This window comes from Pseudophryne corroboree, chromosome 5 (assembly GCF_028390025.1).
Source record: "Pseudophryne corroboree isolate aPseCor3 chromosome 5, aPseCor3.hap2, whole genome shotgun sequence".
NCBI classification, from domain to species: Eukaryota; Metazoa; Chordata; class Amphibia; order Anura; family Myobatrachidae; genus Pseudophryne; species Pseudophryne corroboree.
This window is the reverse complement of record NC_086448.1, coordinates 382,108,497-382,136,441: the sequence shown is the minus strand read 5'-3', so window position 1 is coordinate 382,136,441 and position 27,945 is coordinate 382,108,497. Positions and strand designations below refer to the sequence as shown.

The window sequence follows — 27,945 nt, the reverse complement described above, 5'->3', positions numbered from 1 at the left end:
ATCACTGCATTAACCAAGAAAGGTGCTAATCCGTCCAAGTGGTCAGAGGAAGCTACACAGGCCTTTCACCTTCTGAAGCAACGGTTCATCTCTGCACCAGTTCTGAAACAGCCGACACCGACTCTCCTTTTATCTTAGAGGTAGATGCCTCCTCCGTTGGAGTAGGAGCAGTGTTATCCCAGAGGGCCAAAGATGGACATCTACATCCTTGCAGTCTCTTCTCCCGGAAGTTCTCCCCAGCTGAGCGCAACTATGCCATTGGCGATCAGGAGTTGCTAGCCATCAAGCTCGCTCTGGAGGAGTGGAGATACCTGTTGGAGGGAGCTTCCCACTCAATCACCATACTTACCGACCACAAAAATCTTTTATATCTCAAAGGCGCACAATGTCTGAATCCTCGTCAGGCCAGATGGGCACTTTTCTTCTCTAGGTTTGACTTTAAACTCCAGTTCTGTCCGGGTTCTCAGAATCGTAAGGCCGATGCCCTTTCCCGCTCATGGGAGCAAGAAAATGAGTCCGAGTCTGCAGACAAGCATCCTATTATTAATCCGTTGGCATTCTCCACGGTAGGGATGGACTCTACGCCTCCACCAGGGAAAAGTTTTGTTAAGCCAGTTCTAAGGAAGAAGCTCATGCATTGGGCCCATGCTTCCCGTTTTGCTGGACATACAGGCATTCAGAAAACCCTTGAATTTATTTCTAGGTCCTACTGGTGGCCAACTCTGAAGAAGGACGTTATGGAATTTATTGCCTCCTGCCCAAAGTGTGCCCAACACAAAGTCTCCCGCCAGTCGCCTGCGGGGCAACTGGTTCCATTATCTGTTCCCCGTCGACCTTGGACCCATTTGTCGATGGACTTTGTTTCCGATCTACCTATCTGCAACAAGTTTAATACCATCTGGGTGGTAGTTGACCGGTTCACCAAGATGGCACATTTCATCCCTCTCACCGGTCTTCCGTCAGCTTCCAAGTTGGCTCAAGTGTTTATACAAGAGATCTTCCGACTTCACGGTCTTCCTGAAGAGATCATCTCGGATCGTGGAGTACAATTTGTAGCCAAATTTTGGCGAAGTTTGTGTCAAGCCCTCCAAGTCAAGTTAAAGTTTTCCACGGCTTACCATCCTCAGACCAATGGTCAAACCGAGAGGGTGAATCAGGACTTGGAGGCCTTCCTCCGTATATATGTGTCTTCCTCTCAAGATGACTGGGTTCAACTCCTTCCTTGGGCCGAGTTCAGCCACAACAATCAATACCATTCCTCATCTTCTTCTACACCATTCTTCATTAATTATGGATTCCACCCTAAAGTCCCAGAATTCCAACCGCTTCCCGCAACTTCTGTTCCAGCAGTGGATGTCACCTTGCGTCAGTTTTCAAATAACTGGAGGAACGTCCGCGCAGCCCTGCTTAAAGCCTCATTCAGGTATAAGAAGTTTGCCGATAGAAAGCGTAGAGCGGTTCCTGCTCTCAAGGTGGGTGATCGTGTGTGGCTGTCCACGAAGAATTTGAGGTTGAGAGTTCCCAGCATGAAATTTGCACCTCGCTACATCGGACCCTTCAAGATTGAACAAGTCATCAATCCTGTTGCCTACAGGTTACAGTTACCATCCTTCTTGAAAATACCCAGGACATTTCATGTTTCTTTGTTGAAACCGCTGATCCTGAATCGGTTTCATTCCGCACTTCCTCCAGCTCCCAAAGTTCAGACTCAACGGGGAGTCGAGTACGAGGTGGCCAAGATTTTGGACTCACATTTCCGTTACGGTCAGTTACAATACCTCATTGACTGGAAGGGCTATGGTCCTGAAGAACGCTCTTGGACCAATGCCTCAGACGTCCATGCTCCTGCCTTGGTCCGAAATTTCCACGCAAAGTTTTCTTTAAAGCCTAAGAAGTGTCCTGGGGCCACTCCTAAAGGGGGCGGTGCTGTCACGATCCGGGTATCTGGACGCCATTACTTACCCTTCAGATGCCTCCTAAGGCTGGCTCAGCGTTCCAGGACCGGATCCCGCTGTTCCTGAGTTTCCACATGCAGAATGTCAGAGTGGTGATTTCATCAGCCGCGGCCTCCGCTGTGCCCGCGTGGTTAAATGTGTGCTTGTCAGTTTGGCGTCTCCTGTGGCCGGCGTCGCCATTACTATTTCAATTCTCACATGGATTACAAACCAAACTTCCCTCCAAATGTCTGCATGGGCGCAGCCATCTTGGATTTTGTCATCTGAGCATTTCCACCAATCTGCTGTCTGTATTGTTGATTTGCATAATTGCCTAGCCAACCCCTTCCTTGCTGCAGGTATAAGTAAGCTGTGCCTGAGCAAGGAAGGCGTCAGTGCTTTGGTTGTCTAACCTAGTTCCAGTTTGTCTCTCTCCTGTGGTTGTCTTCCAGGTTCCAGCTCCTGTCTCCAGACTTCTGCTATAGAGACCCGCACCAGCATTCCATCTGCGGTGTAGCCTGACTCTCCGATCCATTCTGGACTCACCTGTTTCCAGCTACAACAATCACCTGCTTCCAGCCCAGCTTCCAGCAGTGTACAGCTTCTCTTAAAGGGCCGGTGTCCTTTCTGCAGTTTACCACTCTCCACCGGTATTATTATTTCACCGCTCTCAAACTCCAAACTTCATTATTATTTCACCGCTCTCAAACAATCACCTGCTTCCAGCCCAACTTCCAGCAGTGTATAGCTTCTCTTAAAGGGCCGGTGTCCTTTTCTGCAGTTTACCACTCTCCACCGGTATTATTATTTCACCGCTCTCAAACTCCAAACTTCATTATTATTTCATCGCTCTCAAGTTCGTTTATTATTTAACTGGTTCCAGCCAGTATCAACTCCGTACCAACAACAGTCTGGTTCCAGTCAGTATCCACAGCAGCCGTTTTACCTTCAGCAGCCCAGCCTTTCCTGGAACATCAGCTGGTACGAACCTGGGTTCTCTCCATTGCTACAGTCAGGCCTGGTAAGGACTTTCCAACTAGAAGATTATAAGAACTGTCTCACACTACCAGTGCCTGTGGCCCTTGCCACCCTGTAGTACCCAGGAATTGTATTTATCCTCTGTTGACTTTTATGTTTCCTTTTACTGCTGCTGTGTTACGGAGTTTGTCATAATAAACATCATTGACTTTTATCCTTGTTGTCGTGGTCACGCCTTCGGGCAGTTATTCTACATGTTACTTACATGTCTAGGGGTCTGATACAACCTCCCAGGTTCCGTTACATCTCAGCCCCTACAACTGAGGCTGCCTCCCGTCAGCTCAGGCCCTCAGTTGTGACAGGCCCTGGCCTATGTTCATGGCTAGTGGTTCAGATTCACATGAGGATGGAAGCACTCATCCTCTCGCTAGAAAAATGAAAAGACTTAAGCTGGCAAAAGCACAGCAAAGAAATGTGCGTTCTTCTAAATTACAAATCCCCAAGGAGAGTCCAATTGTGTCGCTTAGCTTAGTCACACAGCAACCTTGGTGCGCCTCTTTATTTCTTTGCATCGTGTGCTGTTTGGGGACAATTTTTTTGAAGTGCCATCCTGTCTGACACTGCAGTGCCACTCCTAGATGGGCCAGGTGTTTGTGTCGGCCACTTGTGTCGCTTAGCTTAGTCACACAGCGACCTTGGTGCGCCTCTTTTTTTCTTTGCATCATGTGCTGTTTGGGGACTATTTTTTTGAAGTGCCATCCTGTCTGACACTGCAGTGCCACTCCTAGATGGGCCAGGTGTTTGTGTCGGCCACTTGTGTCGCTTAGCTTAGCCATCCAGCGACCTCGGTGCAAATTTTAGGACTAAAAATAATATTGTGAGGTGTGAGGTGTTCAGAATAGACTGGAAATGAGTGGAAATTATGGTTATTGAGGTTAATAATACTATGGGATCAAAATGACCCCCAAATTCTATGATTTAAGCTGTTTTCTCTGACGTCCTAGTGGATGCTGGGCACTCCGTAAGGACCATGGGGAATAGACGGGCTCCGCAGGAGACTGGGCACTCTTAAAAGAAAGATTAGGTACTATATCTGGTGTGCACTGGCTCCTCCCTCTATGCCCCTCCTCCAGACCTCAGTTAGAATCTGTGCCCGGCCAGAGCTGGATGCACCTAGTGGGCTCTCCTGAGCTCACTAGAAAAGAAAGTATTTGTTAGGTTTTTTATTTTCAGTGAGATCTGCTGGCAACATACTCACTGCTACGAGGGACTGAGGGGAAAGAAGCAAACCTACCTGCTTGCAACTAGCTTGTGCTTCTAAGGCTACTGGACACCATTAGCTCCAGAGGGATCGAACACAGGGCCCGACCTCGATCGTCCGTTCCCGGAGCCGCGCCGCCGTCCCCCTTGCAGAGCCAGAAGACGGAAGATAAAGATGAAAAACGGCGGCTGAAGACTCCTGTCTTCATTAAGGTAGCGCACAGCACCGCAGCTGTGCACCATTGCTCCCATAGCACACCACACACTCCGGTCACTGTTAGGTGCAGGGCGCTGGGGGGGGGGGGGGGGGCCCTAGGCAGCAATTAGTTTACCTTTTTGGCACAAATAGCACATAATACAGTGTATAACACTGTATATGTGCAAAAAACCCCGCCATTAACTTTATAAAAAGCGGGAGAAGCCCGCCGCTGAAGGGGCGGGGCTATCTTCCTCAGCACAGCCAGCGCCATTTTCTCTTCACAGCTCCGCTGGAAGGACGCTCCCCAGGCTCTCCCCTGCAGTATCCAGTACAACAAGGGTAAAAAATAGAGGGGGGACACATAAATTTAGGCGCAATTTGTGTTAATAAGCAGCTATTGGGAAAAATCACTCAGTATAGTGAAAATCCCTGTGTTATATAGCGCTGTGGTGTGTGCTAGCATACTCTCTCTCTGTCTCCCCAAAGGACTTTGTGGGGTCCTGTCCTCAGTCAGAGCATTCCCTGTGTGTGTGCGGTGTGTCGGTACGGCTGTGTCGACATGTTTGATGAGGAGGGCTACGTGGAGGCGGAGCAGGAGCCGATAAGTGTGATGTCGCCCCCTACGGGGCCGACACCGGAGTGGATGGATATGTGGAAGGTATTAACCGACAGTGTCAACTCTTTACATAAAAGGTTCGATGACGTAACAGCCTTGGGACAGCCGACATCTCAGCCCGCGCCTGCCCAGGCGTCTCAGAGGCCATCAGGGGCTCAAAAACGCCCGCTAGCTCAGATGGCAGACACAGATGTCGACACGGAGTCTGACTCCAGTGTAGACGAGGATGAGACAAATGTACAGTCCACAGGGGCCATCCGATGCATGATTACAGCAATGAAAAATGTGTTGCACATTTCTGACATTAACCCGGTTACCACTAAAAAGGGTATTATGTTTGGGGAGAAAAAGCAGCCAGTGACTTTTCCCCCATCTGATGAATTAAATGAATTGTGTGAAGAAGCGTGGTGTTCCCCTGATAAGAAACTAGTGATTTCTAAGAGGTTACTGATGGCGTACCCTTTCCCGCCAACGGATAGGTTACGCTGGGAGACATACCCTAGGGTGGACAAGGCGCTCACACGATTATCTAAAAGGGTGGCACTGCCGTCTCAGGATACGGCCGCCCTAAAGGAGCCTGCAGATAGAAAGCAGGAGGCTATCCTGAAGTCTGTATATACACACTCAGGTACTATACTGAGACCTGCTATTGCTTCAGCATGGATGTGTAGTGCTGCAGCAGCATGGTCTGATACCCTGTCAGACAACATTGATACCCTCAAAAGGGATGCTATTTTGCTAACCATAGAGCATATAAAGGACGTCTTCTTGTATATGAGGGATGCACAGAGGGACATTTGCCGGCTGGCATCTAGAATTAATGCAATGTCCATTTCTGCCAGGAGAGTATTATGGACTCGGCAGTGGACAGGTGATGCTGATTCTAAATGGCACATGGAGGTTTTGCCTTATAAGGGTGAGGAATTGTTTGGGGGACGGTCTCTCGGACCTCGTATCCACAGCAACAGCTGGGAAGTCGACTTTTTTACCTCAGGTTCCCTCACAGCCTAAGAAAGCACCGTATTATCAAGTACAGTCCTTTCGGCCTCAGAAAGGCAAGTGGGTCAGAGGCGCATCCTTTCTGCCCAGAGGCAGGGGTAGAGGAAAAAAAGCTGCACCAGACAGCCAGTTCCCAGGAACAAAAATCCTCCCCTGCTTCCACTAAGTCCACCACATGACGCTGGGGCTCCACAGGTGGAGCCAGGTGCGGTGGGGGTGCATCTCCGGAACTTCAGTGACCAGTGGGTTCGCTCACAGGTGGCTCTCTGGGTTCTACAAGTGGTATCTCAGGGATACATGCTGGAGTTCGAGGTGACTCCCCCTCGCCGTTACCTCAAATCAGCCTTGCCAGCGGCTCCCAGGGAAAGGGAGGTAGTGCTGACGGCTATTCACAAGTTGTACCTTCAGCAGGTGATAATCAAGGTTCCCCTCCTTCAACAGGGACGGGGTTACTATTCCACAATGTTTGTGGTACCGAAACCAGACGGTTCGGTGAGACCCATTCTAAATTTAAAATCCTTGAACACTTATGTAAGGAAGTTCAAGTTCAAAATGGAATCGCTCAGGGTGGTTATTGCAAGCCTGGAAGAGGGGGATTTTATGCATACCTCCCAACATGACCCTCTCCAGGAGGGACAGAATGCTCTGCTTCTGGACTTCCCTCTTAATTTATGATTGCCATCACCTGTGCTGAAACACCTTTCTTATCCACTAACCTGCTCAAAACAGGTGCTGGCAATCATACATGAAGAGAAAAATCCAGAAGCAGAGCATTGTGTCCCTCCTGGAGAGGGTCATGTTGGGAGGTATGTTTTATGGTGTCGCTGGACATCAAGGACGCTTATCTGCATGTCCCCATTTACCCACCTCACCAGGAGTACCTCAGGTTTGTGGTACAGGACTGTCATTACCAATTCCAGACGTTGCCGTTTGGTCTGTCCACGGCACCTAGGGTATTTACCAAGGAAATGGGCAAAATGATGATACTCCTTCGGAAGAAGGGAGTTATAATTATCCCGTACTTGGACGATCTCCTTATAAAGGCGAGGTCCAAGGAGCAGTTGTTAGTCAACGTAGCACTATCTCGGGAAGTGCTGCAACAGCACGGCTGGATTCTGAATATCCCGAAGTCGCAGCTGATTAAAACCAACCGGTGCTGATTCAGTCAGACAACATCACGGCGGTTGCCCATGTAAACCGACAGGGCGGCACAAGAAGCAGGATGGCGATGGCAGAAGGCACAAGGATTCTTCGATGGGCGGAGAATCACGTGCTAGCACTGTCAGCAGTGTTCATTCCGGGAGTGGACAACTGGGAAGCAGACTTCCTCAGCAGGCACGACCTCCACCCGGGAGAGTGGGGACTTCATCCAGAAGTCTTCACGCTGATTGTAAATCGTTGGGAACGGCCACAGGTAGACATGATGGCGTCCCGCCTCAACAAAAAGCTAAAAAGATATTGCGCCAGGTCAAGAGACCCTCAGGCGATAGCTGTGGACGCATTAGTGACACCGTGGGTGTACCAGTCGGTTTATGTGTTCCCTCCTCTACCTCTCATACCCAAGGTACTGAGGATTGTAAGAAAGAGAGGAGTAAGAACTTTACTCATCGTTCCGGATTGGCCAAGAAGAACTTGGTACCCAGAACTACAAGAAATGATCTCAGAGGACCCATGGCCTCTGCCTCTCAGACATGACCTGTTACAGCAGGGGCCCTGTCTGTTCCAAGACTTACCGCGGCTGTGTTTGACGGCATGGCGATTGAACGCCGGATCCTAACGGAAAAGGGCATTCCAGATGAAGTGATTCCTAAGCTGATAAAGGCTAGGAAAGACGTGACAGCACAACATTATCACCGTATATGGCGAAAATATGTTGCTTGGTGTGAGGCCAAGAAGGCCCCTACAGAGAAATTCCAGCTGGGTCGATTCCTGCACTTCCTACAGTCAGGAGTGACTATGGGCCTAAAATTAGGATCCATTAAAGGTCCAGATTTCGGCCCTATCTATTTTCTTTCAAAAAGAACTGGCTTCACTGCCTGAAGTTTAGACGTTTGTTAAGGGAGTGCTGCATATTCAGCCCCCTTTTGTGCCTCCAGTGACACCTTGGGATCTTAACGTTGTATTGGATTTCCTGAAATCCCACTGGTTTGAGCCACTTAAGACCGTGGAGCTAAAATATCTCACGTGGAAAGTGGTCATGCTATTGACCTTAGCTTCGGCTAGGCGTGTGTCAGAATTGGCGGCTTTGTCGTGTAAAAGCCCTTATCTGATCTTCCATATGGACAGGGCAGAATTGAGGACTCGTCCCCAATTTCTCCCTAAGGTGGTATCAGCGTTTCATTTGAACCAACCTATTGTGGTGCCTGCGGCTACTAGGGACTTGGAGGACTCCAAGTTACTAGATGTTGTCAGGGCTTTGAAAATCTATGTAGCCAGGACGGCTGGAGTCAGGAAAACTGACTCGCTGTTTATCCTGCATGCGCCCAACAAGCTGGGTGCTCCTGCTTCAAAGCAAACTATTGCTCGCTGGATCTGTAACACGATTCAGCAAGCTCATTCTGCGGCAGGATTGCCGCATCCTAAATCAGTAAAAGCCCATTCCACAAGGAAGGTGGGCTCTTCTTGGGCGGCTGCCCGAGGGGTCTCGGCTTTACAGCTTTGCCGAGCTGCTACTTGGTTGGGTACAAACACATTTGCTAAGTTCTACAAGTTTGATACCCTGGCTGAGGAGGACCTTGCCTTTGCTCATTCGGTGCTGCAGAGTCATCCGCACTCTCCCGCCTGTTTGGGAGCTTTGGTATAATTCCCATTGTCCTTACGGAGTTCCCAGCATCCACTAGGACGTCAGAGAAAATAAGAATTTACTCACCGGTAATTCTATTTCTCGTAGTCCGTAGTGGATGCTGGGCGCCCGTCCCATGTGCGGACTCTCTGCAATACATGTTTATAGTTATTGCTTAACTAAAGGGTTATTGTTATGAGCCATCTGTTACTGAGGCTCAGTTGTTGTTCATACTGTTAACTGGGTATGGTTATCACGAGTTGTACAGTGTGATTGGTGTGGCTGGTATGAGTCTTACCCTGGATTCCAAATCCTTTCCTAGTAATGTCAGCTCTTCCAGGCACAGTTTCCCTAACTGAGGTCTGGAGGAGGGCCATAGAGGGAGGAGCCAGTGCACACCAGATATAGTACCTAATCTTTCTTTTAAGAGTGCCCAGTCTCCTGCGGAGCCCGTCTATTCCCCATGGTCCTTACGGAGTTCCCAGCATCCACTACGGACTACGAGAAATAGAATTACCGGTGAGTAAATTCTTATTTTATAGGGTTTTTTTAAAAAAACACCCGAATCCAAAACACACCCGAATCCGACAAAAAAATTTCGGTGAGGTTTTGCCAAAACGCGTCCGAATCCAAAACACGGTTGCGGAACCGAATCCAAAACCAAAACACAAAACCCGAAAAATGTCCGGTACACATAATTAATACAAACCAAGCATTCGCAGCACAGGAGTAGGTTTAGGCCTGCACACAGCTAGCGAAGTATTGCTACAAGTTGCTGACAGGGTGTGGCTACCTAATAATTGGCAATAAAACGCAGCTGTTGATCAGCAAATGCTTCAACACAGCAATTGTAGCAGAAGCACTCACAAATGGTATGTACATTTTCACTACCAGAAAATCTTAAAATGTGAACCCATTTTAAATTAGGATACACTGACAAGATTCACACATGTTTTTTAAACCCAAATAAATGTGTATTTGCAATGTCACACATGTCTGCTTTGTGCAGCCAAAATATTTTATTTTCCAGTGTACAAACACAATGACTTCACTTAAAAGCCCACATACATGCCATGTTTTCCAGAAGCCAACATTAGTTTTATGTTTGTTAAAACAACATTACCAACATAAGGCAGGCTAAACTATAATTATATTACCTGCTGCTTTACCTAATACATTGCTATGGATGATTTCGGACACTTCTAAGTTACATTTAATCTGGCATGTTGCCCATAGTAACCAAACAGCTTTAGTAACATAGTATCTGAGGTTGAAAAAAGACAATTGTCCATCGAGTTCAACCTATTTGTGGTCTCCTATGCATGATGATTTGACTAAAATTTCTGATTGATGCTGCTGTCAGCCATTGCATTTTATCCCTGTTTATAGTAACTATAATGCATGACTATGCACCATACCCCTGGATATCCTTATCCAATAGGAATTTATCTAACCCATTCTTAAAGGTGTTGACAGATTCCACCATTACAACTCCCTCGGGCAGGGAATTCCAAACACGTATTGTCCTTACCGTGAAAAAGAGTGCCATTATATTGTGTAAGGAGCCACAGACATGTTTGTTGTAGGAACAGCATTTATATATAAAACACGTGCTTGTATTTTCTTTCATTTAACACATGCATAATAGATATTAGGCAATTATTATGTAAAAAAAAAAAACAACAACATACACACACCAACAATAAGAAACACACATTAGCCACAAAAAGTGTATTTGTTAATAATACTTTATAATTTTGGATGTGTTTCTTGGAACCCAAAAATACATAACAAATAAACAAGCACCTGCCAGTGCATAAATTAGGGAGACAGAACCCAGTACTCATGGCCCCCCCATCTACTGGGCAGCAAACACAAGAAGAGACTGGTGTCATGAGCCTGCCGGAGGATCATGTAGGTCAAAATGATTAAGATTCTGCCCACAATACCCAAACACAACTATACACACCACAATATGAAGAGGAAGGTGGGACAACTTCACAGGATAATGCATCACAGACTAAGGTAAATTAAAAAAAACCTGCAAATCCCATTCAGCATGAGGGCGTTTGCCATTCTGGTCCCACAAGCCATAGAAAATCCATTTTGGAACAGTTGAAACATGGGTGCTGGGTAATGTGTCTGCATCTGGAGAGAAATTACTTCTTTTTTCATCCCGCCTGAAGTGGAAGGTCACTGGTTGGTCTGTGACCTGACCTTCGAGGACCCTGCCCAGTGGGTTCTTGTTCCTGGGCAGTGGTAGGGGATGGCCCAGGTGTTGGAGGCTCCCTGACACTGTGGGCAAGAAGGTCAGCGATGGCCTGTAGTCCTTGTCCAACTGTGGTGTTTAATTGTTGGACCGAGGAGGTGAGTTCGGCCATACCTTTCCTGAGGTCGCCTACACCTTGCCGAACACAGGTGGTAAGATCAGTGAGCTGAAAGGATATCTGTGTACCTCCCGGGTCATCACTTCATGGAATTCGCTGTTCATAACTCCATGTCGGCCAAAATCCCCGGGAGAGAGGGTTGGGAGGGGGGCCAATGTGTGGCTGGGCTGGTGGTATATCCTGCCCCACACTTGAGGTGTCACTACCTCCCCCCGCCTCAGCCTCCGTGAGATGCCCCTCCTGTGACTCACTGAGATGCCCCTCCTGTGCTGTGTTATGGGGCAAATTGTAATATGCGGATAAAAGGAAAATAAATTAGTATTAATTACAAACATGTAAACGAAAACACTTGCCAAAATATGTTAGGGAACTTACCTGGCAAGTCATGTGGCCAGAACATCTCAGGTGTGTCTGTGTCCATTTGTGACACACATGCCACCTCCTCATAGGACACACAGACCATCGCTCTCTCCTCTAGATCTGTATACTCCATAGTGTCAGGGGCAGGGTCTCCCCCTGTTGCCTTCGAAACATTCCACTCCGCTGCCCTTTTCTGCTTCAGGCGGGACTTGAAGTCGGCCCAACTATATATGTGTTTTGGTTTTGGGTAAAGGAAAACAAATGCATAGTAAGTTAATGTGAAGCATAGTTTCGGACAACATGTCATGGTTGCTATAGGCAACCAAACTTTTTTTTTAAAGCTAAAATCGTCTATAATGTACTATAATGATTATTATTGTGGCTCAGTATGTACTTACCGTCTTTGGACTTCCAATGGTGTGCAGGCAATTGGGCCAACTGCATTGATCTTGTCTGTAATTTCCCTCCAGATGTGGTCTTTTGCCGCAGCACCCATGTTTTTGTTGCCAAAATGAATTTTATCCATGGCTTCTGGGACCAAAATGCCCAATTCCCTCTTTGTAAATGGGGGCTGCCTCTTTCTTTTTTTGGCGGGTGCCTGTGATGCAACAGTCTGTAAATTATCACCATCTTCCTCTTCAGGTAGTGGTGTGCTTTGCTGGGTTTGGGTATTCATCATGGAATCTCCCTCACTTTGGGCCACATTTTCCTCAGGCAGGGTACTCACACCAGACTCTTCTTCTGTTTGGGGCCCAGTAGAAGGGGGTGTTTGAGTACTGGCTCCTGCTCCTTCATTGTTTGCACTGGCAGCTCTTTTTTGGAGCCCCTGCTGTTTCAGCCTTTTCCTCTTGGGCTGCATCTATGCCTCCATTCTGCTGCACTCTGTATCAGAATCCATGTTGGTGGTGGCATGTGCGTTAGAATGCGTTTGCTGGTTTTATCACTGCGTATAGTTTTTTTGCGGGAAATTGCACAGGTGATGCATACACAATTGTTGGTCATACCCTAATTGCATACACTATTTAATCATCCTCCATGCGGCCTATGTTTGTGGGTATATGCAGGAGTGGAGAGCCAGAGACAAATAAGCCAGACACAGATAAGGACATTTTTTTTGGAGGTGTGCTAGGTAAGTTATGTTTATGTATGTTTTGTGCAAACTCCTGCTGCCACAGTTTTGCTGCATTTTTTTTGCAATTGATATGCATTTTTAGGATGTAGTTTATTATGTAGGTTACATGTCGATTTTTTTATTGTTTGAATCCAAATATATTGGGCAACATTTGTTGTTGGGTTCTCCTTCAATTTTTTTTTTTTTACATTACAGCAAGTGTGTGTATATACAGTTGTGCTCATAAGTTTACATACCCTAGCAGAATTTGTGATTTTCTGGCCATTTGTCAGAGAATATGAATGATAACTCACAAACTTTTCTTTCACTCATGGTTAGTGGATGGGTGAAGCCATTTATTGTCAAACAACTGTGTTTACTCTTTTAAAATCATAATGACAACAGAAACTACCCAAATGACCCTGATCAAAAGTTTACATACCCCAGTTCTTAATACCGTGTATTGCCCCCTTTAACATCAATGACAGCTTGAAGCCTTTTGTGGTAGTTGTGGATGAGGCTCTTTATTTTCTCAGATGGTAAAGCTGCACATTCCTCTTGGCAAAAAGCCTCCAGTTCCTGTAAATTCTTGGGCTGTCTTGCATGAACTGCACGTTTGAGATCTCCCCAGAGTGGCTCAATGATATTGAGGTCAGGAGACTGAGATGGCCACTCCAGAACCTTCACTTTATTCTGCTGTAGCCAATGACAGGTCGACTTGGCCTTGTGTTTTGGATCATTGTCATGGTGGAACGTCCAAGTACGTCCCATGCGCAGCTTCCGGGTTGATGAGTGCAAATTTTCCTCCTGTATTTTCTAATAACATGCTGCAATCATCTTGCCATCAATTTTGACCAAGTTTCCAGTGCCTTTGTAGCTCACACATCCCCAAAACATCAGCGATCCACCTCCATGTTTCACAGTAGGAATGGTGTACCTTTCATCATAGGCCTTGTTGACTCCTCTCCAAATGTAACGTTTATGGTTGTGGCCAAAAAGTTTAATTTTGGTCTCATCACTCCAAATGACTTTGTTCCAGAAGTTTTGAGGCTTGTCTCTGTGCTGTTTGGAGTATTGTAAGTGGGATGTTTTGTGGCATTTGCATAGTAATGGATTTCTTCTGGCGACTCGACCATGCAGGCCATTTTTCTTCAAATGCCTCCTTATTGTGCATCTTGAAACAACCACACCACTTTTTTTCAGAGAGTCCTGTATTTCAGCGGAAGTTATTTGTGGATTTTTCTTTGCATACCAAACAATTTTCCTGGCAGTTGTGGCTGAAATTTTTGTTGGTCTACCTGACCGTGATTTGGATTCCACAGAATCCCTCATTTTCCACTTCTTAATTAGAGTTTGAACACTGCTGATTGGCATTCTCAATTGCTTGGATATCTTTTTATATCCCTTTCCTGTTTTATACAGTTCAGTTACCTTTTCCCATAGATCCTTTGACAATTCTTTTGCTTTCCCCATGACTCAGAATCCAGACACGTCAGTGCAGCACTGGATGAAAGATGCAAGGGTCTTTCAGGAGTCCAGAAACTCACTGACCTTTTATACACACACACTGATTACAAGCAAACAGATCACAGGTGAGGATGGTTACCTTTAGTAGCAATTCAAACCCGTTTGTGTCAACTTGTGTGCATGTTATCAGGCCAAAATCTCCAGGGTACGTAAACTTTTGATCAGGGTCATTTGGGTAGTTTCTGTTGTCATTATGATTTAAAAAGAGTAAACACAGTTGTTTGACAATAAATGGCTTCACCCAACCACTAACCATGAGTGAAAGAAAAGTTTGTGAGTTATCATTCATATTCTCTGACAAATGGCCAGAAAATCACTAATTCTGCTAGGGTATGTAAACTTATGAGCACAACTGTATACATATATATATATATATATATATATATATATATATATATATATATATATATATATATTATATACATATATATCTGTTGGTGAGTATCTGCATGTTTTTTGTTGGAGTGTATTGTTTGAGTTTGGCTATTATATGTTTACAATCTTTTTTACATTTTTCTAGGGAGCGTTTTGTGTTTGTTTTTTTTAGGCCAAGTGTGCCTTTTTTTTCTAATATAGTTGGTGCCTTTATTTCTATCTGCTGGTAAGTATGTGCATGGAGTGTGGTGTGTTAGGGGTGGTGGGGTGTTTGTTCTGGGAGTCTGATTCTTATTTTGCAAATCAAATCTTGTTTTTTTGTAGGGTGCATATTTTGAGTTGAGTTTTTGGGCCAAATGTGTCTTTTTGAGTTAATTTGATGCCTTTATTTCTATATGCTGGTAAGTATGTACATGGAGTGTGGTGTGTTAGGGGTGGTGGGATGTTTGTTAGTTCTGTGTGTTAAGTATCCCTGTAAGTATATATCTGTGTGTTTTTTATTTGTTTGTTACGTATATGCATGCTAATTCTGTGTTTGTAGTGTGTTTTTGTTTGTTATGGTTTTTTTGTTTTTGTTTTAAGTGTAATAGTTTGCCTCATTTTTATTTGTTGTTGTCTCCTGGTGTGGACCATTTAGCGATGGGTTATGAGACTGAAGTAAGTTATTTGGAAGATTAAGTACTGTATTTTATGTTGTATTTCTTTGAACACATTGGATGTTGTAGTGATTGTAATTTTTAACCTTTTTAAAATTCTGTTGGCCACATATCTAGCCTCCCCAACCGTCCAACCCCAACCTGCCCCTCATCCTCAACGGAGGCGTGCAAGGCCTAGTATTTTCCGTACCCAGATGATGAGGTGTTGCGCTGATACAGACTGCCACCTCATCAGTGGTGGAAGTAGAAAAAATGTCTTACAGGTACTGTGTGCGCGCGCACCAAAAAATGGGTGTGGCCAAATGCCATATGGGGCGTTGAGGGGCAGGAGAGGCGCAGGCTGCGCTCTCCTCCCCTCACATCAGCGGTAGCAAGCGGCGGCCCGTCGGTGTGGGTACGGCGTACCCACGGCAAAATTCTTAAGGGTACGCTGTACCCACCCGTACCCACATACTTGCACCGCTGCACCTCATGTCATCCGTGCTTACTGCACCTAAGCAGTTGGTGGAGTGCACCATTGGCATCCTGAAAGGATGCTTCCGTGTGCTCCACTGCACTGGTGGTGACCTCATGTATTCACCGGAAATGGTAAGTAAAATTGTGATCCTGTGTGCAATCCTGCATTATATTGCTGTGAGGAGTCGGGTGGAGCTTTCTCAAACAGAGGAATTGCTCAGAGAGGATGAGGAGCCAGGGGTTGGGTGGTCATTGAGGTGACACACGGAGGCCCAGTGTGGCCATGCCATTAGGGCAAGAATAGTGCAGCAATATTTCAGGTATGCTTATGCTATGAACATATTATACAAATCATTCTGCTACTATTGTGTTAAATGTTGTGAGGTTTAACATATGTGAATCTAGCTTGGAGAGCTTAGAGGAGTAAAATTTACCAATCCTGTCTGTCACACATTTGTGAAACATGGTTTTTCTTAATGGGTGATGTGTATGTGTTTTGAGTACTCTCATAACTGACTGAACTTGATAAGTCTGTAATTGGCCATTGAACAACTGTATTGTTTCGTGTTGTTCACATATATTTTTAAGTACTGATTTTTTCGGATTGGTCAGTAAAAAAAACTTTTCTGATGTTAACTTAGTTTGGTATTTATTTGTTTTTTATCATAAAACACATTTCTCATGGTTTTCCCCCCCTCCTTTTTGGTAAAAATTATTTATCTAAACAACCGAACCATCTGACCACACTAAGGGGGTCATTCCGAGTTGATCGCTAGCTGTATTTGTTCGCAGCGCAATGATCAGGCTAAAAATGGCAGTTCTGCGCATGTGGCGCAATGTACGGGCACAACAAATTATGTAGTTTTGCAAACGGTCTAGCGATACATTTCAGTCGCACTGGTTGCCGCAGAGTGATTCACCCTAAGTGTACGTTTCTGGGTGGCAACTGACCGTTTTAAGGGAGTGTTTGGGAAAATGCAGGCATGCCAGAAAAAACGCAGGCATTGCTGGGCGAACGCTGGGCGGGTGTGTTACGTCAAATCCGGAACTGAATAGGCTGAAGTGATCGCAAGCGCTGAGTAGGTTTTGAGCTACTCTGAAATGACACAAACATTTTTTGCATGCGCTCTGCAATACATTTGTTCGCACTTCTGCTAAGCTAAAATACACTCCCAGTGGGCGGCAGCATAGCGTTTGCATGGGTGCTAAAAACTGCTAGCGAGCGATCAACTCGGAAAGACCCCCTAATACTACAATCTGGGATGGATTAGCTGATTCATGCCTCCAAATGTGGTGAGTTCTCTCTCTCTCTCTCTCTCTCTCTCTCTATATATATATAATATATATATATATATATATATGTGTGTATAATGTGTGTTGAGATGTGAGAATTTTAGCAGTGATAGCTGCCAATAATCACTTATGCATATGCATATGCAAGGGAAAACATACCACTGTTAATGTAGTGATATTAATAAAGTTTATCAATATCGATAACACCATCACATTTGGCCCAATCAACATTTAGCACACAGTATAAATATTTGCCCTTGTAAAGAAAATGCCATTGGCACCATGCGAGCTGCAGCTTTCTCTATGAGGGAGCTGCGGCTCCTGACATTGATAATGGACCGCCGTGTAGGCCGCGCGGGGCCCTACATTCCGAACACTTAGAAGCATGCGGCCTACGCGGAGGTCCGCAGAGTCCTGCGGGCAAGGGTCCGCTCAAAGCGGACCATTGTACAGTTGGAGCGGAGGTGGTCCAACCTCCGCTGCCGTCAGCCACAAATGTTGGCGCAGCTGCGGCAGCAAATCCGGCAACGTAAGTAATACGCAATAAAACCTGTGTTTGCGTGAGTGTGCATTTTAGCATTAAACTAAATAAAAATATTTGCTAACACCATTACCCATAATAGTTATACTGTAGGCTTAGAGACTGTGTGGGGGTAGGCCTTGCAGGACACACTGGGGAACAGAATGGTTAGGGGATTATGTGTAGGGGTGTTGCCAGTCACCACACAGGCTGTAGACAGACAGCACTTTGTTTTGACAGAGACGTTTACAGTGCATGGAGTGTGTGCCTTCATTAATACATACAGGAATTACAGGAAGCAGGATCATCACAATGTGTACCATTAAAATGGAAATAGTCCTGCGTAGTGTGGGTTAAGATATGTGTTAGGGATAATGAAAGTGGACACTCAGGATCGTTACACCTATAGGCCCAGGTGGGATGCCAAGGCATAGTGGTATGTAATATCGCTAGAAAGTGGATTCGTACCTAAAGCTCAGTCGGTTTCTGGTCGGCCGTGTCCACTCTTCAGAAATGTCGAGGTCAGCGACTGTTCTTCTCATCACCTGTAAAGCTGGAACAGAAGGACCAGGAGGACCCCGGGAGGACAACCCAAACACAGTGTGCTCAAGGACCACTACACAGGGAGACGGTGACAACCATTTATTTAACGGAGAGTATCAGTCACCGATATATAACTCAATTCTCATTAATAGCAATTGCATAGGTTGAACATCATTACAATTAGTGATGTGCACCGGACATTTTTCGGGTTTTGTGTTTTGGTTTTGGATTCGGTACCGAGGCCGTGTTTTGGATTCGGACGCATTTTGGCAAAACCTCCCTGAAAACTTTTTGTCGGATTTGGGTGTTTTTTTACAAAAAACCCTCAAAAACTGCTTAAATCATAGAATTTGGGGGTCATTTTGATCCCATAGTATTATTAACCTCAATAACCATAATTTACACTCATTTCCAGTCTATTCTGAATACCTCACACCTCACAATGGCCCTCATTCCGAGTTGATCGCTCGCAAGGCGAATTTAGCAGAGTTGCTCAGGCTAAGCCTACGCCTACTGGGAGTGTATCTTAGCTTCTTAAAATTGCGACCGATGTATACGCAATATTGCGATTACAAACTACTTAGCAGTTTCAGAGTAGCTTCAGACTTACTCGGCATCTGCGATCAGTTCAGTGCTTGTCGTTCCTGGTTTGACATCACAAACACACCCAGCGTTCGCCCAGACACTCCCCCGTTTCTCCGGCCACTCCTGCGTTTTTTCCGGAAACGGTAGCGTTTTTATCCACACGCCCCGAAAACGCCGTGTTTCCGCCCAGTAACACCCATTTCCTGTCAATCACACTACGATCGCCGGAGCGATGAAAAAGCCGTGAGTAAAAATACTATCCCCATTGTACAATTACTTGGCGCAGTCGCAGTGCGAATATTGCGCATGCGTACTAAGCGGAATTTCACTGCGATGCGATGAAAAATACCGAGCGAACGACTCGGAATGAGGGCCAATATTATTTTTAGTCCTAAAATTTGCACCGAGGTCGCTGGATGACTAAGCTAAGCGACCCAAGTGGCCAACACAAACACCTGGCCCATCTAGGAGCAGGGCCGGTGCTAGGTCTCCATGCACCCTAGGCAAAGCTTCAACCTGGTGCCACCTAACCAGCAACCTCCCTACAAGAGGTGCATCAGGGCTATGAGGAGCGGCCGTGGGAGTGCCCCTCAGGAGCCATAGTTCCATCCGCCTCCTATGTGCCTTCACATGACTTGATGTTACACGTGTCAGCACGGAGGAAGCACTGAGATACACTATGTGGTACAGCCTGATAGCGGCAACTGCACCTGATTAGACCCACAGCAGTGGCCAGCGCAGTGTAATAGGAGGAGGCCAGATACAGAGACATCCTTCAGTTTTTTGCTAGATGATTTCAGTGGCGCCCTCCAGTAGCTGGTGCCCCTAGACAGCCGCCTAAAGCTGCCTAATGGTTGAGCCGGCCCTGTCTAGGAGTGGCACTGCAGTGTCAGGCAGGATGGCACTTCAAAAAAATAGTCCCCAAACAGCACATGATGCAAAGAAAAAAAGAGGCGCAATGAGGTAGCTGTGTGACTAAGCTAAGCGACCCAAGTGTCCGACACAAACACCTGGCCCATCTAGGAGTGGCACTGCAGTGTCAGACAGGATGGCAGATTTCAAAAATAGTCCCCAAACAGCACATGATGCAAAGAAAAAAAAGAGGTGCAGCAAGGTCGCTGGATGGCTAAGCTAAGCGACCCAAGTGGCCGACACAAACACCTGGCCCATCTAGGAGTGGCACTGCAGTGTCAGACAGGATGGCAGATTTAAAAAATAGTCCCCAAACAGCACATGATGCAAAGAAAAAAAGAGGTGCCTGACTTAAACAAACCACCTTACCATCAGAATCCTCCTTGTCAATTTCCTCCCCAGCAACACCCATATCCTCATCCTGGTGTACTTCAACAGTGACATCTTCAATTTTACTATCAGGAACTGGACTGCGGGTGCTCCTTCCAGCACTTGCAGGGGACATGCAAATGGTGGAAGGCGCATCCTCTTCCCGTCCAGTGTTGGGAAGGTCAGGCATCGCAACCGACACAATTGGACTCTCCTTGGGGATTTGGGATTTAGAAGAACGCACAGTTCTTTGCTGTGCTATTGCCATCTTAACTCTTTTAAGTTTTCTAGCAGGAGGATGAGTGCTTCCATCCTCATGTGAAGCTGAACCACTAGCCATGAACATAGGCCAGGCCCTCAGCCGTTCCTTGCCACTCCGTGTCGTAAATGGCACATTGGCAAGTTTACGCTTCTCCTCAGACGATTTTGATTTAGATTTTTGGGTCATTTTACTGAGCTTTATTTTTTTGGATTTTACATGCTCTCTACTATGACATTGGGCATCGGCCTTGGCAGACGACGTTGATGGCATTTCATCGTCTCGGCCATGACTAGTGGCAGCAGCTTCAGCACGAGGTGGAAGTGGATCTTGATCTTTCCCTATTTTACCCTCCACATTTTTGTTCTCCATTTTTTAATGTGTGGAATTATATGCCAGTAATATATTAATAGCAATGGCCTACTACTATATATACTGCGCACAACTGAAATGCACCACAGGTATGGATGGATAGTATACTTGACGACACAGAGGTAGGTAGAGCAGTGGCCTTCTGTACCGTACTGCTATATAGTATATACTGGTGGTCAGCAAACTGTGCAAAACTGAAATGCACCACAGGTATGGATGGATAGTATATTTGACGACACAGAGGTAGGTAGAGCAGTGGCCTTCTGTACCGAACTGCTATATAGTATATACTGGTGGTCAGCAAACTGTGCAAAACTGAAATGCAGCACAGGTATGGATGGATAGTATACTTGACGACACAGAGGTAGGTAGAGCAGTGGACTACTGTACTGTACTGTTATATATATATATATATATATATATATATATAGTTATACTGGTGGTCAGCAAACTGTGCAAAACTGAAATGTACCACAGGTATGGATGGATAGTATACTTGACGACACAGAGGTAGGTAGAGCAGTGGCCTTCTGTACCGTACTCCTATATATTATATACTGGTGGTCAGCAAAATTATGCACTGTACTCCTACTATATACTACAATGCAGCACAGATATGGAGCGTTTTTCAGGCAGAGAACGTATAATACTGGTGGTCACTGGTCAGCAAAACTCTGCACTGTACTCCTCCTATATAATACTGCTGGTCCCAAGTCCCCACAATAAAGCAGTGTGAGCACAGATATATGCAGCACACTGAGCACAGATATGGAGCGTTTTTCAGGCAGAGAACGTATAATACTGGTGGTCACTGGCATTTCATCGTCTCGGCCATGACTAGTGGCAGCAGCTTCAGCACGATGTGGAAGTGGATCTTGATCTTTCCCTATTTTACCCTCCACATTTTTGTTCTCCATTTTTTAATGTTTGGAATTATATGCCAGTAATATATTAATAGCAATGGCCTACTACTATATATACTGCGCACAACTGAAATGCACCACAGGTATGGATGGATAGTATACTTGACGACACAGAGGTAGGTAGAGCAGTGGCCTTCTGTACCGTACTGCTATATAGTATATACTTGTGGTCAGCAAACTGTGCAAAACTGAAATGCACCACAGGTATGGATGGATAGTATACTTGACGACACAGAGGTAGGTAGAGTAGTGGACTACTGTAGCGTACTGCTATATATATAGTTATACTGGTGGTCAGCAAACTGTGCAAAACTGAAATGCACCACAGGTATGGATGGATAGTATACTTGACGACACAGAGGTAGGTAGAGCAGTGGCCTTCTGTGCCGTACTGCTATATAGTATATACTGGTGGTCAGCAAACTGTGCAAAACTGAAATGCAGCACAGGTATGGATGGATAGTATACTTGACGACACAGAGGTAGGTAGAGTAGTGGACTACTGTACTGTACTGTTATATATATATATATATATATATATAGTTATACTGGTGGTCAGCAAACTGTGCAAAACTGAAATGTACCACAGGTATGGATGGATAGTATACTTGACGACACAGAGGTAGGTAGAGCAGTGGCCTTCTGTACCGTACTGCTATATAGTATATACTGGTGGTTAGCAAACTGTGCAAAACTGAAATGCACCACAGGTATGGATGGATAGTATACTTGACGACACAGACGTAGGTAGAGCAGTGGCCTTCTGTACCGTACTCCTATATATTATATACTGGTGGTCAGCAAAATTATGCACTGTACTCCTACTATATACTACAATGCAGCACAGATATGGAGCGTTTTTCAGGCAGAGAACGTATAATACTGGTGGTCACTGGTCAGCAAAACTCTGCACTGTACTCCTCCTATATAATACTGCTGGTCCCAAGCCCCACAATAAAGCAGTGTGAGCACAGATATATGCAGCACACTGAGCACAGATATGGAGCGTTTTTCAGGCAGAGAACGTATAATACTGGTGGTCACTGGCAGAGGCGTAACTAGGGTTTTCGGAGCCCAGGGCAAGATGGAAAATGGCGCCCCCCCCCAAAAAAAAAAAAAACATACAAAAAGAAAGGCATGGTCACGCTCCAGAATGGGTGTGGCCACGCTCCAGAAGGGGTGTGGCTACTGAAAATGGCCCACAGTGCCAGTTACATTGCCCCACAGTGCCGGATACATGCCCCACAGTGCCAGTTACATTGCCCCACAGTGCCGGATACATTGCCCCACAGTGCCGGATACATTGCCCCACAGTGCCAGATACATGCCCCACTCAGTGTCAGTTACATTGCCCCACAGTGCCAGTTACATTGCCCCACAGTGCCAGATACATGCCTCACAGTGCCAGATACATTGCCCCACAGTGCCAGATACATTGCCCCACAGTGCCAGATACATTCCCCACTCAGTGCCAGATACATGCCCCACTCAGTGCCAGATACATTGCCCCACTCAGTGCCGGATACAATGCCCCACAGTGCCGGATACATGCCCCACAGTGCCAGTTACATGCCCCACAGTGCCAGATACATTGCCCCACAGTGCCAGTTACATGCCCCACAGTGCCAGTTACATGCCCCACAGTGCCAGTTACATGCCCCACAGTGCCAGATACATGCCCCACAGTGCCAGGCCCCACTTGGTGCCAGATACATGCCACACTGTGCCGCCGGACCCCCCCCCCCCCCCCGTCACTTACCGGCCGGCGGCCGCTTGTTGCTATGTGAGGGGAGGAGAGCGCAGCGCCTCTCCTTCCCCTCGCCGCTCCAGGTCTCCGGCGGCTGTCTGGCGCCGGTTCGCTAGCCAATCAGAGCTTGCGGACCTGCAGCCAATCAGGAGCCGGTCCGCAAGCTCTGATTGGCTAACGCCGGAGACCGGACACAGCAGCGCTGCTGGCAGCGCTGCTAGTGCTGGCAGCGGCGGTGAGGGGAGGGAGAGATGCTGCGCTCTCCTCCCCTCACATTTAGGGTTGACGGGGGCGAGTGGGGCATGATGCCCTGGACGCCGGCGGCGCCCCCCTCTCCTGGGCCTGCCAAGGCGCCCAGGGCACGTGCCCCACTCGCCCTACCCTAGATACGCCTCTGGTCACTGGTCAGCAAAACTCTGCACTGTACTCCTCCTATAATACAGCTGGTCCCCAGAATACAGATATTTGCAGCCCCCTGAAAGTTCTGAAACACAGTGAGAGGACGCCAGCCATGTCCTCTCACTATCATTTCCAATGCACGAGTGAAAAATGGCGGCGACGCACAGCTCCTTATATAGAATCCGAATCTCGCGAGAATCCGACAGCGGGATGATGACGTTTGGGCGCGCTCGGGTTAACCGAGCAATACTGGAGTATCCGAGTATGCCTCGGACCCGTGTAAAATGGGTGAAGTTCGGGGGGGTTCGGATTCCGAGGAACCGAACCCGCTCATCACTGATTACAATGCCCTGATTCTTTCCCTGTCTATAACAGTAATCACAGCTTAGGTATCTCAAAGGCATGACAATAACTTGGTCCAGCAATCAAGTATGTCACATGCAATAGCAATCATTTGAAAGGTAATAATGTCTTTGGGCAAGAAACGTCTTGACAATAATTTAGATACACCTCCTAGACTGTCCTTAGGGTGGCACTGTACACCAGGCACTAATGTTCAGTTCCAACGCCTCAGTGAGCGTTTAAGGTCAGTATCACACTTTAACAGCACACTTGCACTCTAACAGTGAACTCCAGGGAAGACGTCAGTGGACGTAAGGTAAGTATTCGTAGAAAGGTATGTAGAACAAACTGTTGGTAATACAGCACTGCAGCAACGGGTAACGGTACTAACCGTATTGGTATCCACAGAAAAGTAAGTAGTTTGGCAGCATCAGGCGCCTCTATAATTGGAAGGGTGTTTGTATCCACGGAAAGGCAAATCAGTTGGATTAAAGATACTCCACTAAGGTCAGTGTCTCTGCCCAGGCATAGGTGCGTGTCCCTATGGCGGCCCTGAACAGGGTAATGACTACACTAGCCAAGGCGCTGTGGTGGTACAGGGGTTGTTGAGCACAGTTAGGAGGTACAGCGTGGCTTAGGCGGTAAAACGGCAGACCAGGCACAAACTGTAGGCCACCACTGCGGGGCACTACTTCACAATGGGGCTGGGGTATGGTTCTGGTGTCACTGCAATATGTCCTCTGTCGGAACAAGAGGAATGTCTGGGCTGGCTGACTGTCTAGAAAGCAGTACCTGTGGCTGTCAATGCTCTCCCCAATCCTCCAATCTGGCGCTGTTCTGCACTTCTCCTGCTGCCCGGTGCTCATACAGCGGCGGTGGTCGGCGGCAGCTTCACGGGCTCCACTCCCCTCTGACTGGCGGCTCCCACTTGTGCAGCTCTGCTCTTTCCTCACAGCATGTCCTCCCTCTCCGGCTGCCTCGTCCAGCAGCAGCGCCGCGCGTCTCCCCTCTGTGCGCGGAGAAGCGGCAGCGTGTCAGGCCTCTCTCCCAGTGTAGCGGCGGGGCACACTCTCCTGCTTCCTCTCATGCCGTGGTCCTCTCTACATCTCACACGTCACCCATCCTACTGTCTTACTCCTCCTCTTGTCCATTCCTGCGGGTCCAGGACTTCCCGCTCTCAGGGCATCACGGCCGGACTGCCCTGGGTCCTTGTGCCCGATTTTAGGGGGAGGGTTAACCCTTTCAGTGCCAAACATTATAAATCTAAACTGGCAGCGCTGGCTACCCCTATGGCTGCGGTGCATGAAGCAGGGGTACCCCAACGTGGGTATCACAGGTACACCACACAACTCCTGTGTACTCCTGTGGCCCAGTACATTCCAGTGTGTGTGTGCAATTTTACATTTGTCAATATTAGAAATGCCAAAGGAAAAAATATTTCTTAAAAAGGAAAAAATCTTTTTATTCATAAAAATGGAACCTGACAAAGATGAAATGTGAATCATTTGACACTAACATTTACATTAGAAATTAATTTTTCGCCAAAATGAAACCATGTAAAATGGAGTTTTTTTCTCTTTTTAGGCAGAGCACAACGCCAACTCGAAAAGGAGGAAGACGGAGCCTCCCCCATCACACGTCCTCATCCTCCTCTGAACCCCCCTCCCACTCTCAACAACCCACCCCCCATCAATCACCATCTTCCTCTTCCTCCCCCTCTCAAACCCCCTCCCCCCTATCAACCCACCCCCATCAATCTTCTTCCACTTCCTCCTCCCCCTCTGAACCCCCCCCCCCCCCCACAACATCCCGAACCGCAACAAGCTCCAACCTTCTCTTGCTCCTCCTCCCCCTCTCAAGCCCCCTCCCCATCTCTATCTTACCTCCCTTCTCAACCCCCTCACCTTCTCAATCCGACCACCCCTCTCAAACACCCTCACCCATCCATCCTCCATCCCCCTTTCAAACCCCTTCCACCATTTAACCTCCTTCCCCCTTTCAAGACCCTTCCCCCACTCCAACTGACCAAACAGAGTGGGCAGCTGAGGCCTCTGAGGAAGCGGAGGGTGCTGCTCATCCATCGGGGGAGAGTAAGTAATATGTAACACAGAAATGTATTTGGAAAGTAGTTTTAAATTATATACAGGTACATGTGTTGTCCAAATGTGACCCTGCAAATGAAGATCAGAAACACATAGCAACAGGCCCTGTCTCAGCTTAGGTATTAAGGCATGTTAGCACTGAGTCAGATCATGCTGGGATATGTAGTTTACCTGCAGATGTACACATGCCCGCTGATGAGGCTGGGCCCACACACTAAATGGTGAGCGCAGGCCACTCCAGATGTGGATGATATACACATACCAGCATGGCCTGCACACGTTTTAGCATTGGTATTTTTGGTAAACATTGCAGGCCATGCTGGTATGTATAGTACCTCAGCAGCTTCACGACAAAAGGATCATCATCCCTGACCTAGCTATTGAGCGCTTAAAGTGTGTTTTGTGCCTTGCTTCTATAATGTGTAATGTGAGTAACTAATGTAGTTATTTTTACATTCATTACAGATGATGCAGTTGGAGATCCCAATGCCTTGATTGGGCAAAGCCTACAGCGCATGGAAGCCCACTGTAGGGGATTATTAGCAGAAATTATTTTTCTGCAAAAAATTTTTTTTTTTTTAAGTTAATTGTTATTGAATACCAAAAAAATCAGAAAAAAACAACAAACAAAAAATTCAAAAACATTTGTTCACAAACTTTTTTTTTAAACAGAGGTACAGATGTTTTAGTTTCAAAAAGGGGTACATTGAAGAGTGTGAAATGGCTAGTTAATTAATTAAGAAATGACACTTCAACATCAAAGAGTGTGACCTGACAGTTAGGAGCTGATTGTTTTGTCATTTCACAAAGACCATTTTAACACACACTACACCACACACAAAAAAAAAAAAGGTATTGTACTGTACATTATGACAGTGATGGATAATACACATTTAAATTATGTTGTATTGAAAAAAAACATTACAAACACTTGCTAATTTTAACAAATGTAAAAAATATGATTGTTATTGGGCAATTAGGCTGACAAACTCTTCAGTTTGAAGTCTTTGAAGACTTAATTGTCCAATCACATTTAGAATCATTACCCTAATTGGTATCTTAATTGAGGAAGGGATACGATAAAGTATTAAGGTGAAAAAAAACAAGTACTGTGCGAATATTTGCAAAGTGCACATATGCGACGGGGTATGTGTTGCTAGCAATGCGTATGGCAGTCATGCAAACGGATCGCTACCATGCGATGCTACATAGTACACACCTATTTTTGTGCATTGGTGCATGGTTGTTTGCAGTAGTGCGTGGTGGCCGTTTGTAGGCAATCTTGCGATGTGTTCGCTACTGTGCAAACGCTGCTTGCGTGTGTACCAAATAGCGAACAACTCGGAATGAGGGCCATAATCCCCCTCTGCTCAGTAACATGGAGGCTTGTATACTAGGCAGCAGAGAGAGGCAATTCTGCAGGTGGATAGTGGTATGGGGCACCCTAGAAGGTGCCCTATCACTTTTGCGGGATCTGCAGCATTTACCCCTGGTGTGTACAATGAGCTACAACTCTGCTGCTGTATCTTATATGAGGAAAGAAAGGAGAGCAGAAGTTGGTTTTAAGAAAATGCACTAATTATTACAATAAAACTTTTAAGGGGGTGTTTATCATAGCTTGGAGATAGATAAAATTATGAGAGATAAAATACCAACCAATCCTAACTGTAATTTTTCAAACACAGCCTGTAAAATACTAGACAGAAGCTGAATGGCTGGTACTTTATCTCTCACAATTTTATAATTTTATCTCTCTCCGAGCTTTGATAAAACTCATCCTCAGGGCTCTGTTTATCATTTGCAGACAGCACCTGAAATTAAGATTCCTTACCGCCACAACTAGCTGTGATAAGGAATCTTTATTCTCCCAGATGTACCTTAGGCAAGTCGCTAGTACGTCAGCACGGAGCCACTGGAGGGGGCACCACCTTCTATTTCG

General features: G+C 46.4%; 1 long non-coding RNA gene across 1 annotated transcript in view; it reads left to right on the top strand.

Annotated features, from left to right (window-relative positions):
* Positions 1–26,629, top strand: part of LOC134929059 (uncharacterized) — a 109,640-nt gene extending 83,011 nt beyond the window's left edge. The window contains exons 2-3 of the long non-coding RNA XR_010178243.1: positions 25,489–25,994; positions 26,472–26,629. This is a non-coding gene — a long non-coding RNA (uncharacterized LOC134929059). The remainder of the gene's footprint in view (positions 1–25,488; positions 25,995–26,471) is intronic.
* Positions 26,630–27,945: the final 1,316 nt, after the last annotated feature.